Source organism: Cardiocondyla obscurior, linkage group LG01 (assembly GCF_019399895.1).
Source record: "Cardiocondyla obscurior isolate alpha-2009 linkage group LG01, Cobs3.1, whole genome shotgun sequence".
Lineage (NCBI taxonomy): Eukaryota > Metazoa > Arthropoda > Insecta > Hymenoptera > Formicidae > Cardiocondyla > Cardiocondyla obscurior.
Window position 1 is genome coordinate 9546144 of NC_091864.1, and position 14171 is coordinate 9560314.

The 14171-nt window shown below is 42.8% G+C and overlaps 1 protein-coding gene across 5 annotated transcripts in view; it reads left to right on the forward strand.

Annotated features, from left to right (window-relative positions):
• The window catches only part of Brat (brain tumor), a 90528-nt gene that overhangs the window by 36602 nt on the left and 39755 nt on the right, over positions 1-14171 (forward strand). For 2 of the 5 annotated variants that reach the window (XM_070661492.1, XM_070661505.1), the window contains one exon: positions 11989-12073. The exons of the other annotated variants lie outside the window; for them this stretch is intronic. The gene's annotated coding sequence lies outside the window, so the exon portion shown is untranslated. The remainder of the gene's footprint in view (positions 1-11988; positions 12074-14171) is intronic. 5 annotated transcript variants of the gene reach the window in all.

Genomic DNA, 14171 nt, shown 5'->3' on the forward strand with positions numbered 1-14171 from the left:
TTCGATACCTTAGCCTTTCTAATAGTTGATCTTTCGCAAGACAGCCTTGCTTTTCGTCGCGTCGCGACACATGAGAGCAATTCAGCCGCTGATATTAGACCCACGCGCGTGTATTCATTGGCGTGAATCGATATTTTAGAAATGGACTGTATAAACCGTGTAAACACTTGGATGAACAATAAGAGTTGACATTACATTCCGACATTATACCGCCTAAAATAAATTAGTGCGCACGAGTTTGATTAATTTTAGAACTTTTTTTTTATATGAAATAATTTTCAGTAGTAAACTTTCGGATGCATATATCATACACGGCTTTCTGAGCACTTCTACATTTCTATTTTTATTATTATTTTTTTTTTTTAAATAGAAGTTTGGTATAAAAAAATTTTTTTACAGTTAGAATTTTTTAGTCAGAATTTTACTTAGAATTAATTTCTGTGTGTTACAATAATTTTGCGTTATTTATATACGATTGCGAAATGAGTTTCTCGGTTGCGTTAAGCCTCGTTACAACCGCGGTAAGGAAGATTGACGGAATAAGAATATTCCACGACAACGGGTGGCTTCATCTGCTCCATTTTGACGTAATCGCGCGAGCGATTTTTCCACTGTCGCTTTTTGCACTTTCGCTCGCCGGCTCGTGCCATCTCGACAGCTTCTCGATCTCGCGAGAGTGAAATGCCAAAGTGAAAGGGTATGTCTACCCGTGCGTGCTGTTACCTCACAACTCGTCGCGCCGGCTGTAACTGCGATTTGAGAGGAAGTCGTTAAGCCACGTACACATCCGCGTATCCGCCCTGTCGAAATGCCAATGCTCAGCATCTTTCTCGATCACCTCGGCCCGCTCTTCTTATTCCATCGTGAACCAGCGAACTGCAATTAAACTACATTCTTGTGAAAAATATATCTTATAAATACGACGGTAACTCGAAAGCTTAAAAACTTTAAAATAATAATAATTTAATAATAATTTTTTTAATAAAATACGGGAACATCTTGTGGAGTAAATACATGTAACGTTTGAAAAAAGAGACAACCCTTTCTCTCGCTTTCTCTTGCGCGCGGTTGCGTGGTATTATGCAACGAGAAGATAAACACACTGCGTCGTGCACTTGGGATTAGTAGCACAAGAGTTCGTTACATCTCGTTAGAGAAACCCGCGTAGTTTTACGTAGGGTATCCTTCCTCAAATTTCTAATAATAATTTTGCTCCCTCGGCCCACACTGAATCACAACGGAGCCCCCTGATGATCTCACATGTTCGGTATCGCGGAGTTAATGTCACGTAAATTCCGCGACACGCATCGCACAATGCAACTGCGCATAAATGTTAAATGTCGAGAGTTACATAGTTCGTTGATCGGCCTAGCTGATCGTCCCCCGGCGGATTGACGCCGGCTTCGCCGTCCGAGAGAGCGTTCGCGGCATATCGCGTGTGCGCGTCGGCGTGAAAAAAGGGGTCTTGCGTTTGGTCGCCCGCCGAGGGCACGCTGCTCCACGCGTGTTCTACATCGGCCACGTGACGTGTGCGGAGCCGATTCGTCCGACGCGAGATCGATATCGCACGCACGGCTCGCCTTTGCGCGGCGGTCTTTAACCCTCGGCGGCACAAATCGCTTCGGCTAAAAGGTTAATAAAACCGCAGCTTCCGGCGCGACACATATATAGAGGACGTACAACAAATTCCCGCGACTAGTGTTTCCTTGCAATTTGTCGGTACTTCGTAACTGTGAATATTTTCAGTTTTACACTTTTTGAAAATTGCAGCCGATGGTGAGCGACGTAATAACGTGACAAATGTTAAAAAAAAAAAAAAAAGAAAACAGAAAAAGTTAGAAAAATTCTAGATAGAAGAATAAATCTGTATTTAGTTAACAAATTATTCAATTGAAGGAAATATGTAGACGTGTTTATAAATGACGTATAATTTTCTGAAATAAAATGAGTTTGAAATATTCAATGCATTCGATATGACGCATCGCGGACTTTTACGCGGGTACGGTCATAAGCGAAGCGATTTATCAACCACGTATACGCGCGATAAGACCGGAAGGGACTTTACTAATAGCGTGACGAGCGAGATTGCGGTGCAACCGCTGTCTGTCGCCAGATATTCCAGGATAGTCTGAATAACTGAATTCATGATGGGGCTGAATTTGTGCAAACGAGAGCGATCGAAGCGCTTGCCGAGAACGTGCGTCATTGTTTTTTTTTTTTTATGTGCAATCGCTTTTTTCAATTTTTTTTACCTGAGCACTAATTTAACCCACACGAGCGGGTGCGACCTTTTCCGCCTCGCGCGAACATGCGTAGTTGGTTTTCGTAAAAAGTAAGATTGCGATCGAGTTACCCTAGATGCATTAATACCGCGCAATATGTAAATGTTAACGTGTTATGCGTTTGAATACATTTTCCCGCACTCTCCAGAGCGGCTCTCGATGACTGAGAGCGCTCTTCAATGAATAGAGTTGGGAATGACTCTCGGTGAGAAAGGATAAAAAAGTTGGACGCTTATAGAAGTAAGAACGACTCTCTTAATGAGTGTACGCTCGAGGATTTTGCCGTGTAACTATGATTCTTAACAGTGAAATTCTCGAGTGAGCACGAAGTTAAGAACAGTCTTCAATAGCCATGTGCTTCAAAACCGTTGAGAATGGCTGTCAATAGTGGTAGTCTCAAAAGAAGCGTCTACCTTTGCTCCTGTATCTCTAGGAAATTTTTTTTTTTTTTTATAAAGTAACCTTTATAATAATACGCCCTCTTTCCCTTTCGCAGTAGGCAAGAATCTTCACTGTGCGTTTTGATAAATATCTACTTATATAAAAGTTAATTTTCTAAAAACGAAGTAGTTATTTTTAGTTATTCGTTATTGCGAAAAAAATAATCTACGAGTTTCTGTGCTAAAAGCAAACCAGACTTTTTTTTTCTTTTTTTCTAAATCTCCGCATGTAATTACGCCCGCACTGGTCGACTTTCATTTTCTCCTCGCATAACTTCGAGAGGTTAGACAATTCTCATAGCAACGGTAGATCTCGAGAGTGAAAGTATAAAAGGTATTCCAGCCTTTTATGTCTCTCTTTCGTTCGAATTCCTGCGCTTTTACAGATCTGCATTCGGCTGCGAAAAAAAACATAGCAATAATCGCTCGCGATGTCTAATTTTATACACGATCTTTTTAATTTTCGACTTAAAAAAAAATTGAAGTATTAATTGCAACGTATTGCAGCTGTCGTCACCGATTAATCAATCGGTATTATTACGTCTTCAAACAGGTCAGGATCTCCCGGGGATCTCGGCGAGTCTCTGAGAGCGGCAGGCCGTGGTTTTACGATTGCGAAAAGTGGGTTAAGAACGATCGCGTCGAGAATCGATCGGCTAAGTCGGCCGATCAGCCGCTAACCGGTCCTTTTTAGTCGAGACCGGCGAGGCCGCCGCGAATAAAAGGTGCTGCTCGCGCGTGTAGGATTTACGCGCCCCGCGAATGTGTACCGCGAGAACTGGAATAGCAGACTATTCTCGATAACTATATTGAAACCAGTCAAGCACGGCCCGTCATTTTTAACAGTTACCGTCTGGAGCAATTTAAATTCCCCGCCTACCAGCGGGCTAACGTTTCACGCGTGCGAAAGAAACGTGTGGTACCTTGGCCTCTAAAATAAGAAGCCTCCGATCGATAACCGACGGCCGGCGCTTCTCGCAATAAAAGCTTCAATCCTAATACGTACAATGGTATCGCCGGCGCTGAATAGCTTTTTCAATTCTCGCCCCGATCGATGAACGAGTGAATGTACCAAAGGTTTTTAAACTATAATAAAACTTTTAATGAATAAATCGCCATCGCGGATATAATTATCAGTTATTCTAAAGGAAGGAGGTAGACCGGGAGAATTTTCGAACTTTAAATAATTCCGTGATATTAAATCGGGATTTATTAAATATAATTTAAAAGAATTGTAGACGAAATTTATTAGCATCAGTATGTTAATCGCCGCGCTTCAAAATTAATTAAGGGATTGAAGAGATGTTAAAAAGACTAATTTAGTATGCAATAATTATACAATAATTTATAGTATGCAGACCTATTGCGTCAACTTTATTTAATATTTATAAAACAACAAACATTTTAAATAACGTCTCACTGCACATCGAGGTTGTCGGATAAGAAGTGCATTTCTTCTTTCCAACGGCTGCACGCTGCCAGCAGCTTTGCCTTCGAACCGTCAAATAACAAATGTATAAGGCACTTTGTCTTCGCAGCCGCTTTTCTTTTCTCAAGCAAACGTGTACCAAGAGAATGCGTATCCAATTCTTGATTTGCCGAGAAAGGAACGCGCTTTGTTAACAATCTTAATGTGGAACGTTACTGAAAGGACTTCGGCCAAGGAAACAGAGATTAAGCGCTCACGGTGCGGTATCCTTGCTCCATTTTTGCTACGCGCGTTAAAACTTGGCTCTTTTATCCGGCATTACTTTTCACCTGCCGAGCGTACAGGAAGCGAACTGTTTTTTTTCCACAGTTTACAAAATATATATTTCGACCCGCAAGTGGGTGGTACACGGCTAATCCGTTTGCGACTACCTCGATAGATCGTTCGTACTTGCTGGACCTTCACGCTTCGATATGCGACCTTGACACGCTTTCTCTTTCTCGCGGAGTGCCTGCCCTTTCGCACTTTTCAACCAGAAATTTCGAATCCAACTCGAATTCGAATGTCGATCGCGTCTCTTTTTCCGTGCGTTCGCTTCGCGTACATGCTGCGTGAAGTAAAATAAAAAAAAAATAAAAAAATACCGCCGAGGTATTGTAATTTTTCACGATCTATGATTACTAGATTACGTTACATATTTAATGCGGATTGTGTGCGCTTTTAGCGTTTTTAATTTCAATTTGTTTTAATCTCATTTATTACATCGCGGAACTTCGCATTGCTACAATTTCCGCGGCGCGGGTTACTGAAATGAGCATGATTGTGTTGCACAATATTGTTTTATAATTTTATGTAATTCGCGCGATAACCGCGCACAATGAAATCATTATCTCGACGCTGAACACGCGTAATATTGAAATTGACAAAAACCATTAAGCAAAAAATTAATTTTCAAAACAAATGTTGGCTATTTGGATCAGTTAATTTTCTCTCTCTCCCTCTCTCTTTTTCTCTTGACGTCATCAATCACGTCATAATATTTGTGTTTGCTCAGAAATTATCGAAGATTCCATGTGTTACACATTTCTCACATAATTGCAGAAAATATTGATTTTATTAATGAACGAAGAGGCTTTGGAGAACCGTTTTATTTAAGGTGAAACAACACTTAATTTTTTATCGCGAGGTAATTTGATTCTCTTTTCTCGGGTATGGTAATTTTGATACTACCGTTAAAACGATACTTCGCAATCGGCAGAGTTTATTCACGGAATTAAACGTGCGACAGGAAATGCGAATGAGTTTCTATTGCAGCTCGCCAATATTTATCGTACGAGCGATTATTTGTCGCGAGTGTTTGTCAAATATACGGTGCATATTTTATCGCTCTCAACCTCCGTTTATATCCGAGTAATGGAACTCTTGTTTCGGCGATTCGCGGTTTTTGGGCACGAGTAAGAGTCGACGGGGCGTCTCGATCTCTGCCGTGGATACCGATCTGCGCGTAAAGCGCGAAGGAAAATGCGATTTGAAAAATGTCCGCGAAATGTCAGAAACACTCGCCTGGCCGCGGATGAAAATTTAAACTATCCTGCGGCTGTGACTCGAGGTTACGGACAATTACATGTGGAATTCTCGTTTCACCAACACACGCAGAAAGTCTGCGAACACGTCATCGCGTTTGTACCCAACAGTGAATGGGTCAACCTCTTACTATACAGCGCGCAATGTACAGGACGTTTCACGTGCCTTTCACTCTCCGCGTTGCGTTCGCACGTTACGCGAATTCTTCCCACACAAACGTAACTGCGCGAACTTTTAATTTAGCCTTTTCACCTTTGCCATTAAGTATCTCGGAAGTGAAATTAAAATCGTATAATTCTGCCGAAGCCTGAAGCCTTTCCGTGCCGTTTTTTTTTTCTACTACCGTCAGTTCTTCCAGTCGGAAATTATTTCTCCGACGGAAAATTGCTAATTTGGTTGCGAAAAAAGGACAAATATAGCATCTGCTTTCCATTTTCTTTATCTTTCGATTTCAAACGGAAAACGCGCGTCGCGTTTATCCGATGTAACGCGGCTGCTCCGGGTAGCCGATGTATCGACAGAAGTGTCGATTTAATTCCCATCGTTATTCTTTATCTAGCACCACCCTGGTAGATAAGTGTGCTCGATACGTCTGAGATTTATCCCTTGCGAGTTTCTTTTTCATCGCAACAAACGACGATCGTTAAAAGTAATAAACGGACACGCCGGCTCTGTGCGCAGTCAGACGCGAATTTATCACCGGAAATGGCCTCCACATTTCCCGAGTCCTTGAGTCGGCTTTATCATTTGGGCCACGCACGCAGAGAAAGAACATTTCTGCCGTTTGCCACGCAACGTGACTATAAAACACCCATTAAAAAACTTATTCTTTAAATTAAAAGAAAAAAAAAATAAATAAACGAAAAAAACGACGTCTAGCGTGGAAGTCGAGCAGAGTGACTTTTGAAGAAAGAGACTGATAAAGTTTCAACGTGGTGCACGTTGGCACGTATATGTATATTAATGTTCATAATTTTAAAAGTCAATGAGACTGAAACAAGTTTTTTAAAATTTTAACACGCTTTAAAATTACAAATTGACCAAATTCACCGTTTAAGCTAGAAGTCCTCAGCAGTGCCGTAACAGTACGATATTCGCAAAGTGTTGCGATGCAGACGGAGTGCGATTCCCACCGGTTTTAAGAGAGGTCTGAAAAAAAAATTCCTGAACCTATAATTTGAGAACAAATCGATAGTCTCGATGACGCGGCCCACAGACGTGTTACAAAAAGTCGGCTGTAGGACATTTTTTTTACGAGCCCATCGGGATACATCGTTACGACGCGGACGTCACGAGATCGGAATTTAAATCGGCACGTCTCGGCGAGATGTGTCGCGGAGCCGCGAATGTGCGGCGGCTCATTAATGCGGAAGGTCGTAGACGAGCTGAATATCTCGTTTTAACATTCGGAGGATGTTCTCACGTTTCCGGTTAACCAAAAGCGACGAGCGCCAAACGTTTCCTCGAACGGATAGCGGTCTCTCCGTCTCCTTCGCTCTCCCGGGCTTCCTTTCCTCGCACGGTCGATTGATTGAAGACACCCGCGGTCGCCGACGTCATCGAGGACTTGTCCAAGTTTGCACAATTGCAATTTCAACTTCCGCGAACGCGATTACGTTGGAGCCGCTGCGTCTTACATTTGTATTCGCTCGAACAATACGTGCCCCGGACATTTAACCCTCTGATGCGCTTTGCCTGAGTGCAATGAATATTCTGAACGATCAATGTTATTAACTACAATTTTTGATATTATTTTTACATTCTTATACATATAACAAAACTTCCGTGGATTATTTAAACGCTCTTAGTTTCCTTAATATAGACTTGAAATTTTGTCGATCGTCCAAGAGACGTATTTAATGGATTATATCTCGGTTATTACGTTTTGACAGAAGTTTAATTTAGAGTTTAATAAGGAAGTCGAAGGTAGAAATTTTGAAAGATAATGTATTATTTAATCGTTCCCAGAAGATAAGCTCGAGTTACAGAATTGAATGTATGACCGGAAGCGTGTTGTCTGCGATGGCGATAGTCAGGTCGCAGGCGTAATTGCACAGATTTTTCAAGTCCCTGGAGCAATGACGCGTAATCAGCTCGCGGAGCGCCACGTAGATTTCGAAGAGCTAGTTAGATTCCCGGTAACCAATCGCGATCGTAATCCAACTCGCTCTTGGCGCGCGCTGCTCGAACTGCCACGTTTAATCGAATCCCGAAGGAGAGATGCTCTTGCAGCGTAATCTCTCTGATGGGATCAGTCACTGCGGTGGTAACGCAACGTTCGCCTAAATGGTCCAACGGCTCGGGATACCCACTCTCAAATATGCAGCAGTCAGCCCTTGTTTATCGTTACACGCCTGTGATCGCCAGTTTGAGACGCCTAACTCTTCCCTCGAATTCGATCGAGAGCGACTGATGCGATTCTCGCCAACAACTTCTAATTTGCGGCGGCGTATATCGCGCGGATAAAGTCAGTCATTCTTGCTCGCAAGTAATACAGCAGCACCTGTCTGTCATTCTTCTTGCTCTGTTTTTTTTTTTCTTTTCTTTTCCTTAAAAAAAAAAAAAAAAATAAAGAAAAAAAACCTGGGAAAGAACGAAGTGAAGTAACGGTACTCTCGAAACCACTTCCGTTTTACGACATCAGGTGCAAATTTCTTCCGAGACGCAGTACAAAAAAAAAAGTTGGGTTTCATCTAAGAACTTGATGAAATAAAGCCGCAACTTTTGCAGCAATATTCGCAAGCTTGTATATTTCTAGTGATGTGCTGATTATACGAAATAGATCCCTGCGAGGTAAAAAGAAGTAGAAAAAAAAAAACAGATATTTACGACGTCTCCGCTAGAAGATTAAAACTTCGGGCAACTTTGAAGAAAAGTCTGTAAATAGCCTCGCGTGAATGAAAATTGCGATGATATCTTCGTACTATATCAGACACGCCTCTGTTACCGTCGCAGGAGTGAGCGAACAAAAGCGGCAGCGCCCGGCGATAATTTCGCATCGCCCCGTGTAGAACGAAAAGGACTGAAATTTAATGGCGCCATAAATTTCAATCTTCGAGCGGATGTTGCTATTAAATATCTGTCCTTTTTGCGACGTCTTCTTCCAGCTGGCAGCGCAATTTTGCAGTGCTACATAAAATGATTTCATTTATATATATATATATATATTTTTTTTTTATGCATTATTCCTTAAAGATCTTATTGAGCGTGTAATTGCCGTGCTCGTTTTTCCATCTCTATCAATTACTCGATTTCGAATACCGTTTCGGAATATTGGAAAACCGGAGAAGTCGCCGATTTATACAAAACGAACACGCGTGAAGAGACGTTTAATGAATGATACTGATATTCCCACGTCGCCGGTTATCGCCACTTCGTTTAGGAGCTCGTTCTATCAGGTCGCGAAGGAAAGTCACCGGCGTGATAAGAGCGTTGCGAAATCAATGCCCAGAAATAGGGAACGACGAGGAAGGGCACTCACATCGTCGGCCGCGAGGTAGGTCGGGAGGTCACTGGCTTCGTGAGAATTTTCGCGCAACTGATGCGAGACAAGATCGCATTGTCGTCTCGAAGAGCGTAATCGGGCGTGCTGAGATATCATCCAATTTCCAGCGCGCCGAAATTTACATAATATACACGTCTATTTAATTCGCGCCTAGTCGCGAATGTAATATTCATTACGATAATAATTTGCAACTGAAATAAGTGTACTTTGTATTTGGTGAGTCGATGGAGAAATCAATTCCGCGAAGTGCGGAACTCTTTACCGTTGTTTATTAATATTTACTTAAATTGATTGATTAGAAGATAATAATTTGAAAGGTGGTCTTTCTTTCGCGCTGAGCAGCAGGTGTCAGTTTTAAAAGGCGAAACGTCGGCGTTTATTATTAATTGCGGAATTGGAAAAAGCTCGATCGACCAATTATATTGAATCGAGCGACGACAGCTTGCATTAATGTTCAATGATCTAGCGAAAATGATCACGTGAAGGTTAACGACGCGGTTCGACAACAAAAAGAAGCGAAAGAAGGACGAACTGTCCGCGCCCTCGTGAATTATTCAACGGACATGATTTTACGCATTAACTCTCGCGCGCGTAACTCCAACGTAATCGATCGGATCGCCGCTTTTTGCGTCAGTTCTCGAGCGACGTAAACCCGACGGCATGCCGCGCCAAGCTTGTCAAACAATTTACAGCTAGGGAATATTCATGCGACGGTGGATCGATGACGCGAAACGAAAATCGAGTCCCATCCGATTGACATAACTTTTAATTAGCTCGCAATAACAATGACTGATCGCTCGTAATATCGGTCGATCGTGTGCGGCTGCTGTCGAGCATGTTGCAGCATATTGCCGTGCGATCTGTTTTTCGTCCGCATAATCATAATCCGCATATTACGCGTTAACGAAATTCTAATTGAATCGAGAGAGAGAGAGAGAGAAATAGCGAGAAATGGATGGGGGGAAGCTGGATATAGTTATGTTAATTATAAACTCTTGTAACGGCAAAGCATTAATTTTGGGAATTACACGTGGATGACGCAATTCTCAAATTCGCTGTAAATTTGCATAACTCGGGTAATCAGCATGTCCGAGATTGTTGGGTCTATTCGATGAACAATTATAAACTAAATTGAGACACTTGTCAAGAAGAAACGATCGTGTTTGTAGATTAATTTTGCAAAGTATTCTTGTTATCATTTAGATCGCTGAAATTTTAATTAGACGTTCCAGCGAGGTTACGCAAAACAGCGTAATTACTTCTGTGAAAATTAGAGAATTAAATGTAGAATTGCGTTGTTTCTTGTTAAAAAAAAAAAGCAAAAAAGAGCCATGTTGTGTTAATTTTGCCCGTTTATTTTGTGGCTTATTTGGGCGTCTCAACGCCTCGGTTTTTTTTTTTTTTTTTTTAATAGAATTTAGCGGGATTTCGACAATTTCTACCCTCGCACCTGCGGATTCCACGGCGGCATGTGGCCTTGGCTTCTTGCCAGACCGTGTCGCGTCGCTTCTAAATTCCGTATCGAGTGATGGTGATGCACGATTGTTGCTTTACGACTGCAACGTGAGTCTCCCTTCCTCACGGCCTCTCTTTCTCTCTCTCTTTCTCTCTCTCTCTTTCTCTCTCTCTCTTTCTGTCTTTCTCTCTCGCCAGGTGCGTCAGGCAAATTGATGGGAATGACGACGATTAACTTACGCAACGTTCCCCCATTTCCGCGCCCTTCGGAAGTTTCGACTCCGCCGTTACGTTTCACCGTGATCGACATGCTCGTAGCACTTGGGGGGGAGGAGAGGAGGAGGGGAGAACGTTTCTCGGCTCGCTTGTTGAATCTTTTCTCATCCGAAGAAATTACGCCCGTGCACGAATAATAGAAGAAGTTACAGAGTGAAATGGGAAAATTTGCTCCGTGGCGCATTGTATTTTTAAACGCCGCGAGAAAGATCCACTATTCTCGGCCACTTCGTTGACGCTAATACGTCGCGGTGAAAGAGTCGCTAAATCACGACCGAAATTACGGGAGACGGTAGTAGTGAGGAGACACTCTCGTTAAAACAGCGACAAATTGTTTCGTACTCGTTAGTTTGCATAAATGTATTAACATTGGCTCTCGCGAGGCACAATTTTGCACGATTGCGTCGTATTTCAGCCGCGCTACCTCGCTGCTTAATAGCATCCTCGTCGCGTATCGACCGCAGTGAGTTCTTGTGCGGTTTTGTTGCGCGCACCGCGTACGCCGCATGGGTGTCGGTTTCGCCGGAAGTTTCGCTTCGTTGCGTGTTTCCGGCTATCTGTTGAGATCCGACAATGGTATTGCACGATGCGAAACGCCCCGCGTCCCAGTCCCTCCTTCTTACTTCTTTCACTTTTCCACATGTGGATCACTCCATGTGGTGAACGTCGCAAAGAAAGGCTGACAAAGGAATCGGTCGCGTTATTAAGGATACTGCTTTCTCTCGCGAATGCTACTCTCGTTACTCGCAAGTATTTTGTTTCGTTCTGGACAAATTTATAAAACGTCGTGCGACACGAAACGAATTGAAAAATAATTATACAATTTTTATGAAAGTTATATTTAATTCTCTGTCTGAATATACAAATTTTTTAAGACAAGCATAAAACGTTCCGCGTGACGAGTATTACGAGGGAACAATGCTCGAGGCAAATACTATTAGGGCTTTTATCGCAGACGTTGTCAGTCCAGTAATTTATGTCTTTACACTAAACGAAATTTCCTTTTTCTGCTTTCAGGTGAGTATTGCGGTGTCCCGGCAGCGTACCGTGGAGGAGTCATAAATTTTGCGAGTACGAGATTACCGAGTGTTATATCTGGAAGGTAACGTATAGGCTTTTACGCTACGTGTCAGTACGAGCTCATTCTTTACGACTTTGCATCATAATCCCGAAGAATGCGCCACAATTTCTCAGAGAGCGACCCGAAGAGGTTGCTTTATAAATACCATTCTCGGTCCCGTACCGTGTAATAATGTTTATATATCGCGAGATGCCTTTTTACGGCGGAGAAAATTATTCCCACGTCTCTCGCGATTCAATATTTCGATTCGCCTCGCGTCGAAAGCAGAGCCCGATCGCGAGAAATATTTCAACAAGGAAAAAGAAAACATGCTCCGGAGAAGCGGGAAGAGAATATTGTCGCGACGATCATTGTTTGTTCGCAATATCGCTACGATATTGTTACGTTCATTATATTCGACTCTATAAAAATAATATTTCACCTTTTAAATTGCGTTTTAAACTGTGTGAGAAATTGATAAAATTTACTGTCGCCAGTAGATAAACTCTATGGATTAAATTAAAAAAAAAAAAAAAAAAAAAAAAAAGAAAAGTATATATACATATACACGGTATAAAAACAACCGAGTTCTCGTTACAAATGTGACTTTCGCTTCGCAAAGGGTTTTTTTTCGACGTAACGAGCAATCTAATTCAACACCGCCGTTTCTCTATAACCGTCGTATCTACGCGCCGTGGAAAGCAATTAATCTCGCAATTAACACCGTGCGTTATCCTGCGGAGGTTATCCCATGAGGTTATCCCTTCTCAAGAAAATAACGCCGTTAGATTTCTAACGAGCGTCTTCGGCGATACGGTAGACGGATATGTTAATAAATTCGCCGGCGAGGTTGCAATTCTGCACTCGACGTGAGGCCCGAGTAATTTATCTATACGTCTATAATATACGCCCCGCGTCTCTCGGGGGCACCTGTGATTTTTACGTATTGACGGTCTCCCTCGGACGTTAAACGAGCGGCCGTAATCCAGTTCAGCGAGTCTATCCCGAGGATTTTATAATGCACCTCGACGCGGGCGTGTCGGCGCGATGGAAACGCGTGCCAATCGACTAGACTACTAATTTAAGAAACCGTAAATGACGGGAGCCGCGCCGCGCGATGCCGAGAATCTTTTTTTTTTTTTTTTTTTTTTTTACACGGCGCACGGATCACGGAATATCTCGCGCGTGTGGTTAGACTCGAACTGTTATTTTCTCGGAATTCTTCCGGAATCCGAGTAACTCGAATCCGGGAACCCACCTTTCCCGCGAGGCTTGTGCGCTAGCGTATGCATTACAACTTATTGCCGATCGGCGTTACTCGAATGACTCACGCGATTTCCTCGCGTCGCTCGGCGATAATTCATCGCCGCGAGTTATCGGTTGCAAGGTGCATGCCTTTGCCCGCGGGTGCATAAATACGTAAATCGCCGCGGTGTTTCCGGATTAATCCCGCGCCCGGCGGTTAGTGCACGCTTAGGATAGTTGCCCGTAGGCTGCTCTTTACGCAAATTACACGATAACGCAGAAAAGTGAATGAAAAGGTTGATGGACGCCCCGAAGACGAAAAACTTAGGAGTTCTGTCCTTGCCGCGCGACGATTTATGTGCGAAGGCGCGACTCTATCGAATCTTTTCTCAATTCGCGTTTGGATATTTTTATTAAATTTCTTAGTGTATCAATTCTTATTTCCACGCTGTCAAAGTACGCAGCACTTCAAAGAAATTTATTTTACATTGTTTAGAAATTATATTACGTTTTCTTCTTATTTTTTTTCTTGCCTCGCTTTTTGGTTTAAGCGAAGAAGATTAGATTTACTGTACAGCAATGCTTCCGCTGCTTAACACGCCCGTCGCTCACCATTATCGGATCGAGATAATCAGGCAAAGCGGGAAAATTCGCACGTGGGTTTTCCCAGTGCGGCGAATTGTCTCACAGGCGGTTTTCGTGGTTGGAAAATTCGTGGGCGGTCGAGAATAAAGAAAACCGAAGGTCGCGTAAGGAGGCGAGCAGGGAAAGCAGCACCTACGCGATACGTGCCGACGTTCTAAAAATACGGGCCTATTTTAACGAGGAGAGGGATATACCCGCGTGAGAACGACATACAGTCGAATATACGGGCTGTGCTTCAGCAGGAAGGTCA